Below are 20143 nucleotides of genomic sequence, written 5' to 3' on the forward strand. Positions count from 1 at the left end.
CCAATGGAGAATTTAGCAGAATCACCTTCACTCAAAGAGTGGTGAGAATGTGGAACTGTCTGTGACTGTGCGGAGTCTGCACGTTTTCCCCGTGTCTGCGTGGGTTTACTCCCACAGTCGAAAGATGTGCCGGTTAGGTGGATCGGCCATGCTAAATTGCCCCTTAAAGTCCAAAGATGTACACGTTGGGTGAGGTTGTGGGGATGGAGTGGGGGAGTGGGCTGAGGTAGGTTGCTCTTTCAGAGAGTCGATGGGCTGAATGGCCTCCGTCTGCAATGTAGGGATTCTATAATTCATATGAGGGATAAGGGAATAGCTATGGTCATATATTTAGATGGATTTGTTAAGGGCAAATCATGTTTGCTTTAATTTGTTGAAGAGGTACAAAGAGGCTCAATGGGGGCGATGATGTTCATGTGGTATACATGGAATTTCAAAACGTATTTGATAGAGATGCCACACAACAGCAAAGTTAGAGCTCATGGAATAAAAGGGAAAGTAGCTTTATGAATATGAAATTGACAGTTTATCAGGAAACAGAGGATAATGGTGAACAGTTGTGTTTCGGGCAGCACGGTAGCACAAGTGATTAGCACTGTGGCTTCACAGCGCCAGGGCCCCAGGTTCGATTCCCCGCTGGGTCACTGTCTGTGCGGAGTTTGCACGTTCTCCCCGTGTGTGCGTGGGTTTCCTCCGGGTGCTCCGGTTTCCTCCCACAGTCCAAAGACGTGCAGGTTAGGTGGATTGGCCATGCTAAATTACCCGTAGTGTCCATAAGGGTTGGGAGGGGTTATTGGGTTGCGGGGATAAGGTGGAAGTGAGGGATTAATGTGGGTCGGTGCAGACTCGATGGGCCGAATGGCCTCCTTCTGCACTGTATGTTCTATGTAATGGACAGGAGAAAGGTCTATAGTGGAGTTCCCTGATGGTTGGTATAAGAACCTCTGCTCTTCCTGATAAATATTAATGACCTGGACCTTGGTGTACAGGGCTCAATTCCAAAAATTGCAGACCACACAAAACCTGGAGGTACTGTGAACCCTGATGAGGATAGCATTGAAATTTAAAAGGACAGAGACAAGTTGGTGGATGGGGCAGACAAGTGGCGGATGCAATTTAACACAGAGACATGTGAAGCGATTCATTTTGGCAGGAAGAATTCAGAGAGATAATGGGTGGGATTTACCGAGCAACCCGCCCGCTGCGTATTTCGTGGCGGCGGGAGGCGGCCTGCCCTTGGCTGGCGGCGGGATCTTCTGATTCCCTCGTTGTCAGCAGGGTTTCCCGTTGAATGCACCCCTCGCTGCCGGAAAGCCGGAAGTGGGGGTGCTATGTCGGCGGGACTGGAAGATCCCGTCAGCGTGAACAGCCGGAAAATCTCGTCCAAAGTAAGATAAAGAGTACAATTCTTCAGGGGATGCAGGAGCAGAGGGACCTGGGTGTATATGTGCATAAGTCATTGAAGGTGACAGGACAAGTTGAGAGAGTGGTTGATGGAACATATGGCATCCTGGGCTTTATAAATAAGGACACAGTATGAAAACAAGGAAATTCTGTTAAACCTGAATAAAACAATGGCCTGAGTTTTTGCTCATTGGGAACTCGCATTCGATGGGCCTGGAAGCAGGTGCGAAATGAATTTCTGGCTGCGATCAGTCCCTGAATGCGATTCCACACTGGCTGGCCAATCAACAGGCAGTCAGTGTGAAACACGCACTGGGAAAAGCTCAACGCTGCCCGGGAGGGCGGGAAGAGGGCAGGTGCCAAGGAAAGGGAGGGTGCGGGTTGGCGCATCTAATGTGCTCCCTCAGGGGGGCAGCCACTGCAGAGCTCAGTGTCAGGGAGCTGCAAATAGTGAAGGGAAATCTATGCAAAGCGTGACTAAGCAGCGCATTCAAACACAAACTCAGTCACCGGACACCTTTTCAATTTTATTTCACCCCTGACAGTTCATCCCACCCCTGACAGTTCATCCCACCCTGGGGTTGAAGCCAAAACGTAAAGGCCTCCTGGCCAATCGGCCAATCCGCCAAGCGTAAAAGCAGACAGGAAATGTAAAATTGCGTTCAATTCTCCACTTAATGGACTAAATTACCTGCTCGACTGATAGCAGGCGCACCTCCAACTCTCACAAAATATTGCTCGAGTGCACGATGACATCAGGCTGCACACCCTACGGATTCTCATGCAATTTCACAGACTTCCGGGTCAGGTGCCCACCGCCAAAGCAATGTCAAATTCAGGCCAATGATTTGACCTTAACTGGAGTATAGCGTCCAGTTCTAGGCATCACACTAAGGAGGACGTAAAAGCATTTGAGAGCGTGCAGAAAAGATTCATGAGAATGTTTCCCAGGGATGAGAAATTTGAATTCTTAGATAGATTGGAGGAGCTGGAATGTTTTCCTTGGAGAAGTGAATGTCATAATATACACCAGTATATCATGGTGCAGACACACACTGATGGATACACAATGGGATCAATCAACATACACAACATCGCAGCCAATCACCAGTGAGAGCACACGCACTATAAAGACAGGGGACATCAGAGTTCCCGCTCATTCGAGTAGCAGCTAGCTAGGAGCACAGAGCTCACAGCCTGCAACACAGACATTCACCATGTGCTGAGTGCATCAACTGGTTAGGACAAGGCAAAGGTCTTTAGTTAAAGCTAGTATCGTATTTACCCACAGTTCAAGTATGTTTAAATAGTTAACCTTTTAATAAAATAATGTTGCACTACTTCAAGTGTTGGTGACCTGTATGTGATCCAGAACACCCAACACATCATGATACCAGGAGTGGTTGCAAACTCCTTAAGCACTTCTTATACCTACCTGCAAGTGACCTGCCTTCCGCCAGCATTCCGTCATCCTGCAACATGGACAACATCAGCCCGCCGCCGCCGCTCCGCATCGCCGGCAACCTCGGGGCCAACTGGATGATTTTCAAACAGCGCTTCCAGCTCTTCCCTAAAGCCACGAACAGGGAGGGCGCCTCGGAAACCAGAAAGATTGCTCTTCTCCTCTCCACGGCCGGGGACCATGCCATCCACATTTTCAACTCTCTCGCCTTTGCAGATGACGAAGACAAGACGAAGTTCAAGACGGTTCTCCTCAAATTTGACACTCACTGCAGCGTTGGGGTGAATTAAAGCTTTGAACGCTACGTGTTCCAGCAGCGTTTGTAGGGTAAGGACGAACCTTTCCAATCCTTTCTTACGCACCTCCGCATCCTTGCGCAATCTTGCAGCTACGGGCCCAGCTCTGACTCCATGATACGTGACCAGATCGTTTTCGGTGTTCAGTCAGACCCCCTTCGTCAGCAGCTCCTCAAAGTAAAGCAACTCATCCTAGAGACTGCCATCGAGACCTGTGTCGCACATGAAAATGCCACCAGTCGGTACTCCCATATACAAGCGGCTGAAACGGCGTGGCAAGGTCCCCACGAGGCGGAACGGGTCCAAGTGATTGAGCACCTCCACGGCCTCAGCCTGGACAAGGGCGGCCATTTCGCGGACTCCCGCGCTTGTACGCACCAAACGAGGGGACGGTGACGTGGAGGAACATAATGCGCAGGCGCGCACCACGCATGACCGCACCGCGCATGCGCGATGGCGCAGCGAACATGCTGACATCACGGCAATGCCCCGCAAAATCTCGACAATGCCTAAGATGTGGAAGACTGGGCCACAATGCTGCCTGCTGTCGAGCAGCTCAACCTTCCAATTCATATCGCTTCAGCCAGCCTCGCAGGAATGTTCGGGCAATTCAACCCACGGTCACCGAGTCCGATTCTGACCTCCCACACAGCAGTGACACCGAGGACCCGAAGGCGCCTTTTCGAGTCGGTGTCATAACGAAAAACAGGCTGTCCCCGAAAGCAAAGACACCAGCCATTATCAGTATACAGCATCGATCCAGACGATGAGTGGTGTGCCACCCTGACGGTCAACCGGTCCCAAATACGATGCTGCCTGGACACTGGTGCCTCCGCCAATCTCATGGCGTGGTCTGCTTTCCAAAGCCTTCGTGTCAAACCAACCATTCTTCCATCGGCCTGCCAGCTATTGGACTACAATGGCAACATCATTCCTGCTACCGGCTCATGCCAACTCGAAGTGACGCACAAGTCACGAAAGCCATCCTTTCGAGATCGTGGGCTCCTCGAAAGACTCTCTGCTTGGCGCACAGGCGTGCAAGCTGCTAAACCTCGTTCAAAGAGTTCACTCCCTCTCTCCTGATGAGACGTCTGCCTTCCAGGATGCTGACTTCAGGGCGCAACTCAACGCTATCATCGACCAGCACCACAACGTCTTCGAAGGCATGGGCACGCTCCCATATACTTACAAGATCCTACTCAAACAGAACGCCATGCCTGTGGTGCATACACCTCGCAGAGTCCCAGCACCCCTCAAGGACCGCCTCAAGCAGCAGCTGCAGGACCCCCAAGACCAAGGAGTGATCTCCAGAGTTACAGAACCAACCGACTGGGTCAATTCCATGGTGTGCGTAAAGAAGCCTTCCGGCGAGCTCCGAATCTGCATTGATCCAAAGGATCTGAATCGCAACATAATGAGGGAGCATTACCCTATCCCCAAGCACGAAGAGATCACATGCGAGATGGCTTGCGCCAAGTTCTTCACCAAACTTGACGCCTCGAAAGGATTCTGGCAAATTCAACTAGACAGATCTAGCAGGAAACTGTGTACCTTTAACACCCCTTTTGGTAGATATTGTTACAACAGGATGCTGTTTGGGATCACATCGGCATCAGAAGTGTTCCACAGGATCATGGAACAAATGATGGAAGGCATTGAAGGTGTTCACGTCTATGTCGACGACATAATCATTTGGTCCACCACCCTGCAGGAGCAGATCAGTCACCTCCAGTGTGCGTTCAAACGCATACGGGAGCAGGGCCTAGGCCTCAACAGAGCCAAATGCTCCTTCGGCCAGACGGAACTCAAGTTCCTAGGGGACCACATCTCCCAGTTGGGTGTGCGGCCGGATGCGGACAAGGTGGCTGCCATCACAGCCATGAAAAAGCCAGAGGACAAGAAGGTGGTCCTCCGATTTCTGGGCATGGCCAACTTCCTAGGGAAGTTCATCCCTAACATCACCTCTCATAGGTTAGACCAAGGAGAGCCAATGGATGTTATCTATCTTGACTTCCAAAAGGCCTTTGATAAGGTGCCTCACGGGAGACTGCTGAGTAAAATAAGGGCCCATGGTATTCGAGGCAAGGTACTAACATGGATTGACGATTGACTGTCAGGCAGAAGGCAGAGAGTCGGAATGGCAACCGGTGACGAGTGGTGTCCTGCAGGGTTCAGTGTTGACACAGCTGTTCTCTTTATATATGAATGATCCAGATGACGGGACTGGGGGCATTCTGGCTAAGTTTGCCGATGATACAAAGATAGGTGGAGGGGCAGGTAGTATTGAGGAGGTGGAGAGGCTGCAGAAAGATTTAGACAGTTTAGGAGAGTGGTCCAAGAAATGGCTGATGAAATTCAACGTGGGCAAGTGCGAGGTCTTGCACTTTGGAAAAAAGAATAGAGGCATGGACTATTTTCTAAACGGTGACAAAATTCATAATGCTGAAGTGCAAAGGGACTTGGGAGTCCTAGTCCAGGATTCTCTAAAGGTAAACTTGCAGGTTGAGTCCGTAATTAAGAAAGCAAATGCAATGTTGTCATTTATCTCAAGAGGCTTGGAATATAAAAGCAGGGATGTACTTCTGAAGCTTTATAAAGCACTAGTTAGGCCCCATTTAGAATACTGTGAGCAATTTTGGGCCCCACACCTCAGGAAGGACATACTGGCACTGGAGCGGGTCCAGCGGAGATTCACACGGATGATCCCAGGAATGGTAGGCCTAACATACGATGAATGTCTGAGGATCCTGGGATTATATTCATTGGAGTTTAGGAGGTTGAGGGGCGATCTAATAGAAACTTACAAGATAATGAATGGCTTAGATAGGGTGGACTGAGGGAAGTTGTTTCCATTAGCAGGGGAGAATAGGACCCGGGGGCACAGCCTTAGAATAAAAGGGAGTCACTCTAGAACAGAAATGAGGAGAAATTTCTTCAGCCAGAGAGTGGTGGGTCTGTGGAATTCATTGCCACAGAGGGCGGTGAAGGCCGGGACGTTGAGTGTCTTTAAGACAGAAGTTGATAAATTCTTGATTTCTCGAGGAATTAAGGGCTATGGAGAGAGAGCGGGTAATGGAGTTGAAATCAGCCATGATTGAATGGTGGAGTGGACTCGATGGGCCGAATGGCCTTACTTCCGCTCCTATATCTTATGGTCTTATACCACAGCTCTCAGGAACCTGGTCAGGAAGACGACAGACTTCCAATGGCTTCCTGCCCATGAGCGCGAATGGAGAGAACTTAAAACCAAACTTACCACGGCCCCGGTATTGGCCCTTTTTGATCCAGCGAAAGAGACAAAAATTTCAACCGATGCCAGCCAATCTGGCATTGGGGCAGTGCTCCTGCAACACGATAAGGCCTCATCATGGGCCCCGGTTGCATATGCGTCACGCGCTATGACCCCCACGGAACAGCGCTACGCGCAGATAGAAATGGAGTGCCTGGGCCTTTTGACCGGTGTTGTCAAGTTTCATGATTATGTGTACGGCCTTCCCCAATTCACCGTCGAGACCGACCATCGCCCGCTGGTCAATATAATAGAAAAAGATTTGAACGACATTACGCCTCGCCTTCAGCGCATTCTGCTCATACTCCGGCGATACGACTTCCAGCTCGTATACACCGTGGGCAAAGACCTGATCATAGCCGACGCTCTGTCCAGGACAGTCAACACCCCGTGTGACCCAGCGGGATTCGTCTGCCAGGTTGACGCCCATGTGGCCTTCGTGGCCTCCAATCTACCGCCACGGATGAATGCCTCATCCAAATTCGCCGCGAGACTGCGGCTGACCCCCTGCTACAGCGTGTCATACGCCATCTAACAGACGGGTGGCTCAAGGGCCAATGCCCGCAGTTCTACAACATCAGAGACGATCTGGCGGTAGTCGATGGTGTCCTCCTGAAGCTGGACCACATTGTTATCCCGCACAGCATGCGCCAGCTTGTCTTGGAACAGCTACACGAGGGCCAGCTTGGCGTGGAGAATTGCCACCGACGGGCCCGAGAGGCAGTGTACTGGCCCAGCATCAATGACGACATTGCCAACACAGTGCTCAACTGTCCCAACTGTCAGCGGTTCCAGCCGGCCCAACCTACGTGAGACCCTACAGCCCCATGAGTTGGTCAGGTCCCCTTGGTCCAAGGTCGGCATCGACCTGTTCCACACGCTGGGCAGGGACTATGTTCTGATTGTAGACTATTTTTCAAACTACCCGGAGGTGGTACGTTTGCACGACATCACATCGGCAGTCATCCGTGCCTGTAAGGACACCTTTGCTCGTCACGGCATCCCACTCACTGTGATGTCGGACAATGGCCCCTGCTTCGCAAGCCAGGAATGGTCCAACTTTGCCAGGAGGTACAACTTTGTGCATGTGACATCCAGTCCCCTGTACCCCCAATCCAATGGCAAAGCGGAGAAGGGCGTCCACATAGTCAAACGGCTCCTCTGCAAGGCTGCCGATACGGGATCCGACTTCTACCTCGCCCTGCTGGCCTATCGCTCGGCCCCACTGTCCACTGGCCTGTCGCCAGCCCAGCTGCTCATGGGTCGCACCCTGAGGACGACGGTGCCGTCCATTCCCGTCCCAGACCTCGACCACGTTCCGGTCCTTCAACGAATGCAACTGTCTCGTGCACAGCACAAGGCGGCTCATGACTCCCGTGCAGCTGATCTCCCTGCTCTGGCTCCAGATGACAACATCCACATCCATCTTCCAGATGGTGGCTGGTCTGCAACTGCTGTGGTTCTTTGGCAGGTGGCTCCCCGCTCGTTCCTGGTTCGACTACCGGATGGTTCCATTCTGCGCCGTAATCTACGTCTTCGTCTCGTTCCACGCTCACTACATGATCCTCCGCCAGTGCCACGCCCTCCTGTTGTCCCTGACCTAGACTATGCGGAGATTCCGGTTACTCTGCATCCTCCTCACTCTGACGCAGTCCAGTCCACTCCTCAGCCGGTGACTCCTGACCCACCCTTGAGGCGGTCAACCAGAATTCGTCGCCCACCTCAGAGACTTAATTTGTGAACTTGGATTGGATTGGATTTGTTTATTGTCACGTGTACCGAGGTACAGTGAAAAGTATTTTTCTGCGAGCAGCTCAACAGATCATTAAGTACATGAGAAGAAAAGGGAATAAAAGAAAATACATAATAGGGCAACACAACATATACAATGTAACTACAAAAGCACTGGCATCGGATGAAGCATACAGGGTGTAGTGTTAATCAGATCAGTCCATAAGAGGGTCATTTAGGAGTCTGGTGACAGTGGGGAAGAAGCTGTTTTTGAGTCTGTTCGTGCGTGTTCTCAGACTTCTGTATCTCCTGCCCGATGGAAGAAGTTGGAAGAGTGAGTAAGCCGGGAGGGAGGGATCTTTGATTATACTGCCCGCTTTCCCCAGGCAGCGGGAGGTGTAGATGGGGGTCAATGGATGTGCACTAATGGACTCTCTGGTCTGTTCTGTTCTTCCGTTTAATCGTTCAAGTGGTTTGTATATAGTGTTCATCTCGTTATTTGTGTGACGCACTGTTTTTTCTGCACCAGGCATCTTCCCATGTAAATAGCTTAGTTTTATGTACATGGTCCTGTAAATATTTCGCACACACGTAGTCAGGAACATTCACCACACACTATTTATTGTCACGCAGGCACATTTTTTAATATAAAAGGGGGGATGTCATAATATACACCAGTATATCATGGTGCAGACACACACTGATGGACACACAGTGGGACCAATCAACATACACAACACCGCAGCCAATCACCAGTGAGAGCACACGCACTATAAAGACAGGGGGCATCAGAGTTCCCGCTCATTCGAGTAGCAGCAAGCGAGGAGCACAGAACTCACGGCCTGCAGCACAGACATTCACCATGTGCTGAGTGCATCAACTGGTTAGGACAAGGCAAAGGTCTTTAGTTAAAGCTAGTATCGTATTTACCCACAGTTCAAGTATGTTTAAATAGTTAACCTGTTAATAAAATAGTGTTGCACTACTTCAAGTGTTGGTGACCTGTATGTGATCCAGAACACCCAACACATCAGTGAAGGTTGAGAGGAGATTTGGTGGAGGCATACAAATTCATGAGGGGTCTGGACAGAGTAGATCAGGAGAATCTGTTCCTCTTGGTGGAATGATAAGAACAGATTTAAAGTAATTGGCAAAAGAAGCAATGGCGACATTGGGGGGAACTTTTTTTCCAATTCATTTATAGGATGTGGGTGGGCATCAGTGACTGTCCCACCCCTAACTGCCTTCCATTGCAGAGGGCATTTGAGAGTCGACCACATTGCTGTGGATCTGGAGTCACATATAGGCCAGGTAAAGATGGCAGACTTCCTTCCCTCAAGCACATTTGTGATGGGTTTTTACGACGATGGTTTCATAGTCATCATTAGACTTTTAATTCCAGAATTTCGCCATCTACCATGGTGGGATTGGAACCCCGGTCCCCGGATCTTGGTCTGGGACTCTGGATTACTAGTCCAATGACAATAACGCCACCCCACCGACTCCCGTTATGCAGCAAGTGGTTAGGATCTGGAATGCAATGCCTGAGGTTGTGGTCGAGACAATCAGAAGTGAACTGGATCATTACCTGAAAAGGAAAAAAATGCAGGGCTGCAGTGACAGGCAGGGGGTGTCACGAGGTGAATTGCTCCTGCAGAGGGCCAGTACAGCCATAATGGGCCGAACAGCCTCTTTCTGTGCTGTAATCATTTTATGAGACAAGACGGGAGGAGAATCAAGTGGAGCATAAACACCAGCAAGGGCTAGTTGGGCCAAATGGCCTGTTTCTGAACCTATATCCTGATGGAACTTCCAGGAGTAAGTTAAATTGGAGTTGGCAACTCTAAACTTGAGAGGCTTGTTGACCCCTCCATACTCGCAACCCTTTTTCTAAACTGGACTTCCTCTCTCTGCCAGACTCCACCGACCTTCATTAACAACCTCCAGATGCTCCAGTTTCCCAAGGTCTGACTCAAGTGTCAGATTGTACTGTGCTCAGGCTAACCTGTTTAAATAAACTTCACTCAAGCGCCTGTTTATTTACATGTCGAGTAATTGGAGCATGTGGGGCAGTAATATATTATCTGAAATAAAAACATAAAATGCTGGAAACACTTAGCAGTCCTGGCAGCATCTGTGGAGGGGGGAAACAGAGTTAATGTTTCAAGTCAATTACCTTTCATCAGAACTATATTGTGTTTTCTGTAGTTTTTTTTTAAAGTAATCAATAAAGAATAGCTGCTCCGGGTTTTATTGCACCTTTATTCTGAAAAATATATGGGGACATTTTGGTCCTGTTATGAGAGACTGTCCTGCGAAGTTGAGAACTTCTCTCTCCTGTGAGAATGAGGTTATTCAGCCATTCAAACAGGGCACAACAGAAGCTTTTTGTTCTGTTTTTCCTCTTTTCCCCCAGGGTTTGCAAGTGATTTCATGATTTAAAAAAAATGAAAATTGAGGCATCCAGGCATAATGCCAAGAAAGCTATTTCTGAGCTGTATTATTGAGATGGGTAAAAATGGAAGATTAGTTCGAATGGTAGCTCCAGAACCCACAGTACTAGAAGGGTTAACTGCCTCTTCTCTCACTCGGAGACAAAGGTGAGATTCAAAGGGTGTAAAGAAGAGAAAGTAAGTTAAAAGTCATGAGGTGTTTCTGGCCATTCCTGATTTAGTATCCCTCAGTGATATGAGGCAGTCACTGGACTCCTAATGCTGGCCTATCAGAACTTTGGCAGGTCGGTAACAATGTCAATCAAAGATGAGCATTATCGAACATCTCAAATGTGACTAAATATTGAGGAGTGAATTTCTGGAAGACTGTGGGCAGATTGCCAACGGGCGCTGTCCCATCAGCTCCCCTGCCTCTATCTATATTCCCATTTCTATAAAACCTCTCAGCCACTGAGGGAGAAAAAAAATGGATTCTTTCTCACCTACTTAAATTGGCATATCAGCGCATGATCTTAAAGTTATAAGGTCCTGAATTAAATGTGTTTGCCAGCTTTCCCTGGAGGGAGAGGAGACAGATTGCTACCTTTTCCGATCAAAATGACACGGCATGTTGTGTAGGTCACATATTTGCCAAATAAATGTTTTAAGTTACAACAGCGCCTTTGCAAAGAAAATGTTTACAACAGTTTCAGTGAACTTTTGGAGTTATGAATGAAATGAAAATGAAATGAAAATCGCTTATTGCCACAAGTAGGCTTCAAATGAAGTTACTGTGAAAAGCCCCTAGTAGCCACATTCCAGCGCCTGTTTGGGGAGGCTGGTACGGGAATTGAACCCGTGCTGCTGGCCTGCCTTGGTCTGCTTTAAAAGCCAGCTATTTAGCCCAGTGTGCTAAGCCAGCCCCTAGCCAGTGAGATTTGGCACAACCCAAACTCCCACACCCATCAACCCCTGCAAGTGTCCCAATGTTTGTTCTAAAGTCAGTACACTTTTTATGTATGTCCACAGGAGAAATTAATGATTCAAAAGTGTCACTAAGCTGTTGTCCCATCGACAGCGAACCAGCCAATGTTGGTGAACGAAGAGTTCTGAGGAAATTGCACCAAAAGCTTTAACCCTATAAAGCAAGGGAATAGAAAGTTCAATTTCTCATGTGACTGATCTGGCTGAGGTGGATTTTAATTATCGGCTGGTGGAGTGAGGACTAGAAAGGTCGCCTGGAGATCCGTTCTTGTGTAGAGCATAAAAAGATCTCTGAAGGCAGAAGGACGGGTAGATAAGGTGGTAAAGAAGGCATATGGAACACTTGTCTTTATTAATCAAGGAATAGAATATAAGCCATGATGAGGAGATGCCAGTGTTGGACTGGGGTGGGCACAGTAAGAGGTCTGACAACACCAGGTTAAAGTCCAACAGGTTTGTTTTGAATCACTAGCTTTCGGAGCACTGCTCCTTCCTTCATCTGAGGAAGGAGCTGCGCTCCGAAAGCTAGTGATTCGAAACAAACCTGTTAGACTTTAACCTGGTGTTGTAAGACTTCTTACCATAGAATATAAGAGCAGGGAGGTTATGAAGGGGCTGCATAAAATGCTCATTAAGCCACAGCTGGAGTACTGTGTGCAGTTCAGAGAGGCTGGTTAGACCGGGGCAGTTCTCCTTAGAGCAGAAAAGGCTGAAAGGTTGGGGTGTACAAAATTATGAGAGATATAGAGTAGTTAGGAATAAACGTTTCCCCTTAGTAGAGGGGTCAACAACTAGGAGGCATAGATTTAAGGTAAGGGGCAGGAGGTTTAGTGGGGATTGGAGGAAAGACTTTTTCACTCAAAGGGTGGTGGGAATCTGGAACTCACTGCTTGAAAGGATGGTAGAGGCGGGAACCCTCACAACATTAAAGAAGTATTTAGATGAGCACTTGAAATGCCACAGCATACAATGAAAATGAAAATCGCTTATTGTCACAAGTAGGCTTCAATGAAGTTACTGTGAAAAGCCCCTAGTAGCCACATTCCAGCGCCTGTTTGGGGAGGCTGGTACGGGAATTGAACCCGTGCTGCTGGCCTGCCTTGGTCTGCTTTAAAAGCCAGCTATTTAGCCCAGTGTGCTAAACCAGCCCCTAGCCAGTGAGATTTGGCACACCTCAAACTCCCACACCCATCAACCCCTGCAAGTGTCCCAATGTTTGTTCTAAAGTCAGTACACTTTTTATGTATGTCCACAGGAGAAATTAATGATTCAAAAGTGTCACTAAGCTGTTGTCCCATCGACAGCGAACCAGCCAATGTTGGTGAACGAAGAGTTCTGAGGAAATTGCACCAAAAGCTTTAACCCTATAAAGCAAGGGAATAGAAAGTTCAATTTCTCATGTGACTGATCTGGCTGATGTGGATTTTAATTATTGGCTGGTGGAGTGAGGACTAGAAGCTTGCACACTGGGAACTGCCTCCTAAAATGTTGCCGGGGGTCCTGCTGACTTTACAGGACCCTGGTTTCCACATGAGACATGCTCTCAAACGGGTTCCGGCTGCAAAGTGACAGGCCCTGGCATGCTGGATCGGAGCCAGGAAAGGGGTCAGGAATTATTTTGTGCATAATTTTCAAGGTGTCTGGTTTCTGCCCATCAAAAACTAGTGAAATTCTCCCTCCCTGTCTCCTTCCTAAATTATTCCACCTCAGGCAGTGTCATTTGTCAAATCCATACCAGTCTGTCTCTTTTTGTTCCTTCGTTCTCTGGGGTTTGTAAAATATCTTCTTGGGTATCATTTAATAGCTCCTTTATGCTTTAAATCATTTCCTTCCCTACTCTTTTAAGGCTTGGTACTCCATACTACAGTTTGCTCTCTCTCCATTTAAAAAAAATAAAATTCTTCCCCATACCCTGTTTCATCCTTTTCTACATTCTCTTTCAATTCCCCCCTCAGGAAAAGAATCGCCACCCACCCCCCATTTGTCCAATCTTTTTCTACCCATGGATTGTGTGTGCCATTTCTAAATAAACATATGGACATAGGAATTAGGAGCACGGGGAGGCCATTCGGCCCCTCGAACCTGGTCCGCCGCCGTTCAATAAATTCACGGCTGATCTCATCGTGGCCTCAACTCCACATTCTGCCTTCCCCAATAACCTTCGACTCCATTGTCAGCCAAGAAGCTACCTAGCTCTGCCTTAAAAATATTCAATTGCCCTGCCTTCATTGTTCTCTGGGTAACAGAGTTCCAAAGACTCACAGCTCTCTGAGAGAAAGAAAATCTTCTCTTCTCAACCTTAAGAGGGAGACCCCCCATCTTTAAACTGTGGCCCCCTAGTTCTAGTCTCTCCCACCGTGTGAAATCTCCTCAGGATCTTATCTGTTTCAATGAGATAACCTCTCAAGTAAACCCATGAGGACACATTGGGTTGCCCATTGTGATCAGAAAAAAAAATCAGGAGCGTTATTTCTCTTTGAGGGTCTTAACTAATAAAGGACTAAACCTTCTACATTACAACAGCGACTACACATCAAAATAAAGCAACTTAGAGCAGCGATATTATTTCCTGTGCCCACTGCACACTCCAGTCCCGATGGAGCCCATCAGTTGGGGAAAGCCTCAAGCATGTAGGCAGACGCAGTATGCGCCTTCTGCAGGGTCGCACTGGGGTGGGCACGACTATGGAAGCCAGAGGCGCCACCCCCACAGACCATGTGCTGTCTGAACCTTTAAGCGGCTACCTTTGCCCAGGAACGGACCCACAAGGAAGCACTCCGAATTGCAATGCCCCCGCCGCAGGGGCAAAACGTGTTTTGCTCCGACTTGCTTCCGCCAGCTAACTGGGAAATGTGTTGAAGAGTTAATCACTGGCTGGGATACACAAATAGTCAACTGATGCAAGCCTATTGTGTTTGTACAGGTAAACAATGTGTGATTATAAATTCAGCCACTGCCTACAGCTGCTATAACTAAACAGGAAACATCAGTACAAGGTGTATTGTGGAGCTGTACCAGACACAGTCCTCAGCAAAGCAATCTGACGGTGGATACAAAGAATTCTTTTCTTTTTTCAGAAGGAGAAAGGTCCTGAGTGGAGGTGAGTCTGATGTCTATCTGTCAACATTCATTCATGAAAAGCAGTAAAATGTATTAAAGCAGCTCTCAATATATCAAAGACCTCGAGCAATTTTAAAAGCAGTAGCTTAGGAAAGACAGTTAAATTTACTGGCAAAACTTGTTGATTTTTTTCTCTGTATGTTATACTGTTTTATTTACCGGTCTCCTGTCTTTTGTATTGATCAGTATAAATGATATGCAGAACCCAATTTTGTCTTAAAGTGCCGAAGACTAAGTTGGCCTCGTGAAAAGTGTCTCTATTTAGAAGTTGCATTAAATAAAAGGAGTACGATGCAGTGTAAAGAAATTTAAGTGGCAATGTGATTATAGAATGATACAGCACTGATGGAGGCCATTCGGTCCATTGTACCAATGCTGTCCCTTTCAAAGAGCCATCCAATTAATCCCACTACTCTGTGTTTCCCTGTGATCCAGCACTTTATTTTTCCTTTTTAAGTTTATATATAAGTGATATTCCCATACTTGTCAAAACCAAAAGCAGGGACATTTTGGATATTGCAAACTGATTGTAACTGGAAAAGCTTGTTTTTCTCCTGTATTTCCTTTTACACAATTGCATCAGATATGCAGAACTGGGTCACATTCTATTCCCACTCCCTTACACAGATAGTTGAGCATCACTGACAATAAACTGGACTTGGCAAGCCATCAACGTGGATATTTCCTGAAGGGCAGAGAAGAATATTTGACTTGTCTCTGCCACTTTCAATGAGGAAGGCCTGTACTATTCAAAAATAGTGGGCTGATCGTGTGTGTGTATGTGTGTGTGTGTGTATGTGTGTGTGTGTGTGTGTATATCAGGTAAGCACAGGATTCAGCTTGGCTACAAGGCATCACACAGTAGAATAACCTATTGGCATCTACCATTAGGGCTCATATGTGATGAATGGCCAGTCAAGTGGTGGGGGGGGGGGTGCAGAGATAGCCAGAGAGTCAGCACCTTGAAGGGAATAATACTGGGGCAGAACAGGTCTGGTGAAGAAAATCGCTGAGAGTGTTAGCAGGAAATGCTTTCATTGTTGGTCAATTCTGCCTTTCCCCCAAAGTTCTACCTCCAGTTCTCTTTTTGGAACACAGTTAATAAATACAAATGTTTTGTATTTCATTTAGCCATTCTGTTTTTGTTCATTGGTCAGTTAGGGCATCTCGAGTGTATTAGAGAATAATACACTTTCCGATGAGGATATTTTTTCTGTTCAGGGTTCCACAGGGTCAAAATATGACCTATAATAGGGAGCTGAACTTTCAGAAACATGTAAGTGGTTTGAAAAAGTAAATCCAGAAAACTGTTCTAAATTAAACTGAATGATATAGGCATGGGGCACAGGCTCAAACTTGTAACGGATACATTGGAGATAACAGGCAGTTGACCCAAGTCTGATCAACACTCACACTGAGTGTTGAATAGAGGAATGGATAGAGGGGTGAGGTGAACCTTCCTATAAAGTTCTGGGTGTGGATGTCAGAGTGGGGAGGTCAGGGTGGGTGCAGGGATTAGCTGAATGACATATTAATGCTGAACAAAAAGCCACTACAACCATAGCAAAGTTCAAAGCTCTGAATTATATCCTTGATGTTGGCACCATGTGCCTCTGCCATCTCCAATCAGCATCAATGGATGTGCAGTTCCCTTCTCTCACAATCCATCTGTGGGACTGAATTCTGATCGCAAGGCAATTGCGGAGAAAGTAGGACATTTGGCCCAACTTAATTCACCTGCTGCTCCACCCAGGCCACCATCTTCTGGGCTCCCCACCCCCACTACACGGTAGCACAGTGGTTAGCACTGTTGCTTCACAGCATCAGGGATCCAAGGGATTAAATGAGCGTATAGGATCAATGTGAGCTAGCAGGGACCCAGGTCAACTGACAGGGTCTATAACTTGGCCTTTGCTGATTTGATATTCAAAGCCCAGTTACATCTATACTACTAAGAGTCTCGTATGTAGCCCATTTGGAATAGATAAAAATCTAAAAATAAGGTGGTGTGTGCATGTGTACTTGAATTGGAAACAGGATTACACACAAGTGTGGTGACTTTAAGGTGCAGCCAAGCACCTTCAAGGATCACACTGAAGAACGACGCCTTTCGAAAACTAAAAGACTACTTTCTTTTGAACCCCATCTCAGTATGAGACAAAGTCACCAAGGGAGATGGGGAATAAACTGCAGGGAAGAAACTGCCGTGGGTGAATGTGGATTAACAGGTTATGCACATTGATTCCAATTCCAATTCCCTTTCCACACCTAGTGGTGTACTAGGGCAGAATTCTATCTGCTTCCTACCTAGTAATTCCCAGAACAGGTTGCTAATCTGTTGCCAGGAGCTTATATCTTGAGGGGCACCACCCCACATTAAACGCGGCTGACCAGGACTCACTCCCCCTCTTACTACTGGCCATTGGCGTGTTTGGAAGGATTTGCAGGTTGACACTCAATCTGTTTGGCCGGGTTATGAATGCATCTTCCTTGGCCATCAAGTCCTGGGTGGGACTCAAACCCGGAGCTCCTAACTCAGAGGCAGGGACGCTACCCACTGCCCCACAAGAGCTCCCGATTCATATTGATATATGATCATTAAAGTCAGGCATTAGAATCAATTTTCACTTTTGGTAACAATGTAAATATAACCAGATGATCAGGTTTGTTTTAGTAGTGGGCACAGTTAGCTGTAAAATATTTTCTTACATGTTCCTGCTATTCTAACCCACCAATGTATTTATTGGAGTGGTCACATTCATCATTAATAATTCACCCTGTCACCGTCAGGCAATCAGAGAGAAAGCTCTTTCTGTGACAGAAGATGAAACAATCGCTTGTTAATCTCCAACAGAGTTATCCCTGCATTGGTGCGGGGGGGGGAATCGTATCCCTTTCAACTGAGTTCTGATTTTATTAGATGACATTTATGTAGCTGAAAAGTTTGTTGTCAGGGGAAGTCATCTATTGCTTTAAAGGCGTGAGATGGAATTATTTACTTTAGGGTGTTCTTGGAGCAGGCACACAGTGTTTCACCAGTTATGGCCCTGTCCCAATTAATGCTTTTAAGAGCTCCCATAACTGAATTGTTGCTCTTTCAAGCTTTTTTTATAGATAGTTTGGCACAAACTATTTTTTGCGGGTAACGCAACATTGAAAAGTCAGAATCGGCTTGGCGCTGCACTAGGTCATGCGTCACGTTGCAATCGAGGCAGTATGGCAGCTGCAGCTTTGCGCTCGCACCCACATGACCCCACCCCCGGGCGGGTATTTTGGGGCAATGGCGATAGAGCCTTGAGGCCGAAGTATGGCAAAAACCCATTCAGAGCACGATTGGGAGACACACGGACCTGTAGGTACAATACATGGGCCCCAGAATGAAAGATTTTGAGGAGAGGATTTACCTTATGGCCTGGTTTGGATCATCCTTATACAGTTTTTCTTCATAGATAGAATATTGGAGATAAAATGACAATCAAATCGTCGGCTGGCTCCCAATTCATGGATGGCCTCGTCCCTCAGTTTCTGCCATATGGTCTTCATGTGATTGAACAGGCCGATTCTTGGCATGCAGATCTTTGGGCACATGTGGCAGTACACGGGCAGTCGTTTTGGGGGTGGGGAAACTCACTTCCTTTTCTTTCCCTCTCTTCCACCATTCAGCCTCATCATGAAGGCACTTTGTCTCAAAGTGTGAAGCAGCTTGATTGACGGGTTGTCGCCATTTTGAACAACCGGTTGTCAGCCCCTCCCAGTCGTTAGTGCTGATGCTGCCATGCTTCAAAAAGAACCTCAGAGGATCTTTGTACCGTTTTCTTTGTCCTCCCCTGGAACACTGGCCATTAGCGAGTCGAGGAGTCAAGACTTGACAGGGGAGATGCTTTCCGGCCACCCAGACGCAGTGTCCAGTTCATCGGAGTTGATTTGGAAGGGGTGTAAAGGATCTCCAGAGCGCACAGCCTCTCCACCACAACAAGGTGGTGATCCACGGAGGAAAGTATCAAGTATGAGTGAGTTCAAAGCAACCTAAAATGATTTCAAACAAGAACCTGCAAAAGTTCTTTTCAATCATTCTATTTTTAGAATGCACCAATTTCCAAGGCTAATTTGTCACTCAGTGACAAGAGATGTGGAGGTGACCCCTCTTCCTTCATCGTCTCTGCTGAAGGAGGTTGCAAACGTAGAAACCAAGGAAATAGACTTATGGAGTGAAAGCACACAAGCTCCTTTCTGGTTTAGAATCCTCTAAATGCCATTCATTTTCCTTCCACCTTGTCCTTTTTCTCTCCTTTCTTCTGAAGGGCACAAACTGCAACTGGGGCGATCTTCAACATTCACCCCGACAGCAAACAGAGTATGTCCACCAGTTGCTGATCTCGAGGTATTGATTTGAATAGCGAGTGACAGCATCTGTTCAACTGGGGCACAAAAGCTGAGTCCACATGATGGGCACACACATGTACTCGCCAGCAGGGATAGACTCTAATGGTAATTGGGATGATTGCCCCCTGATTAGTCCAGGCCCATAGCAATTGTGCCCCAGCTGTTGAGATCAGTTAACTCAGCGCAGGGACAGAATTGAACCTTTAAAAAAAACACGTTTTATTCATTTACGGGATGTGGGCGTCGCTGCTTAGGTCAGCATTTATTGCCCATCCCTAGTTGCCTTTCAGAATGTGGTGGTGAGCTCCCGTCTTGAATCGCTGCAATCCCTGAGGTGTAGGTACACCCACAGTTCTGTCAGGAAGGGAATTCCAAGATTTTGCCCCAGCGACAGTGAAGGAACGGCAATATATTTCCAAGGGTGGTGAGTGACTTGGCGGGGAACCTCCAGGTGGTGGTGATCCCAGGTATCTGCTGCTCTTGTCCTTCTAGATGGTAGTGGTCGTGGGTTTGGAAGGTGTTGTTTAAGGAACCTTGGTGAGTTACTGCAGTGCACCATGTAGATGGTACACACGGCTGCCACTGTTTGCTGGTGGTGGAGGGTTTGAATGTTTGTGGAAGGGGGAGCAATCAAGCAGGCTGCTTTGTCCTGTGTGGTATCGAGCTTCTTTAGTATTGTTGAAGCTGCACTCATCCAGGCAAGTGGAGAGTATTCCATTACATTCCTGACTTGTGCCTTGTAGATGATGGACAAGCTGTGGGAGGTCAGGAAGTGAGTTACCTGGCTTAGGATTCCTAACCTTTGACCTGCCCTGGTAGTCACAGTATTAATATGGCTAGTCCAGTTCAGTTTCTGATCAAATGTGACCCCCAGGATGTTGGTTGTGGGGAATTCAGTGATAGTCATGTCATTGAATGTCATAGGGCGATGGTTAGATCCTCTATTGTAGGAGGTGGTCAATGCCTGCCACTTATGTGGTTCAAATATAACTCGCCACTTGTCAGCCCAAGTCTGGATATTGTCCAGGTCTTGCTGAATTTG

The 20143-nt window shown here is 47.4% G+C and overlaps 1 protein-coding gene across 2 annotated transcripts in view; it reads left to right on the forward strand.

Annotated features, from left to right (window-relative positions):
- spdef (SAM pointed domain containing ets transcription factor) overlaps window positions 1-20143 on the forward strand; it is a 195962-nt gene that overhangs the window by 5919 nt on the left and 169900 nt on the right. For both annotated transcript variants that reach the window (XM_072480510.1, XM_072480511.1), the window contains exon 2: window positions 14522-14698. The gene's annotated coding sequence lies outside the window, so the exon portion shown is untranslated. The remainder of the gene's footprint in view (window positions 1-14521; window positions 14699-20143) is intronic.

The sequence above is a fragment of the Scyliorhinus torazame genome, chromosome 17 (genome assembly GCF_047496885.1).
Source record: "Scyliorhinus torazame isolate Kashiwa2021f chromosome 17, sScyTor2.1, whole genome shotgun sequence".
NCBI lineage: Eukaryota > Metazoa > Chordata > Chondrichthyes > Carcharhiniformes > Scyliorhinidae > Scyliorhinus > Scyliorhinus torazame.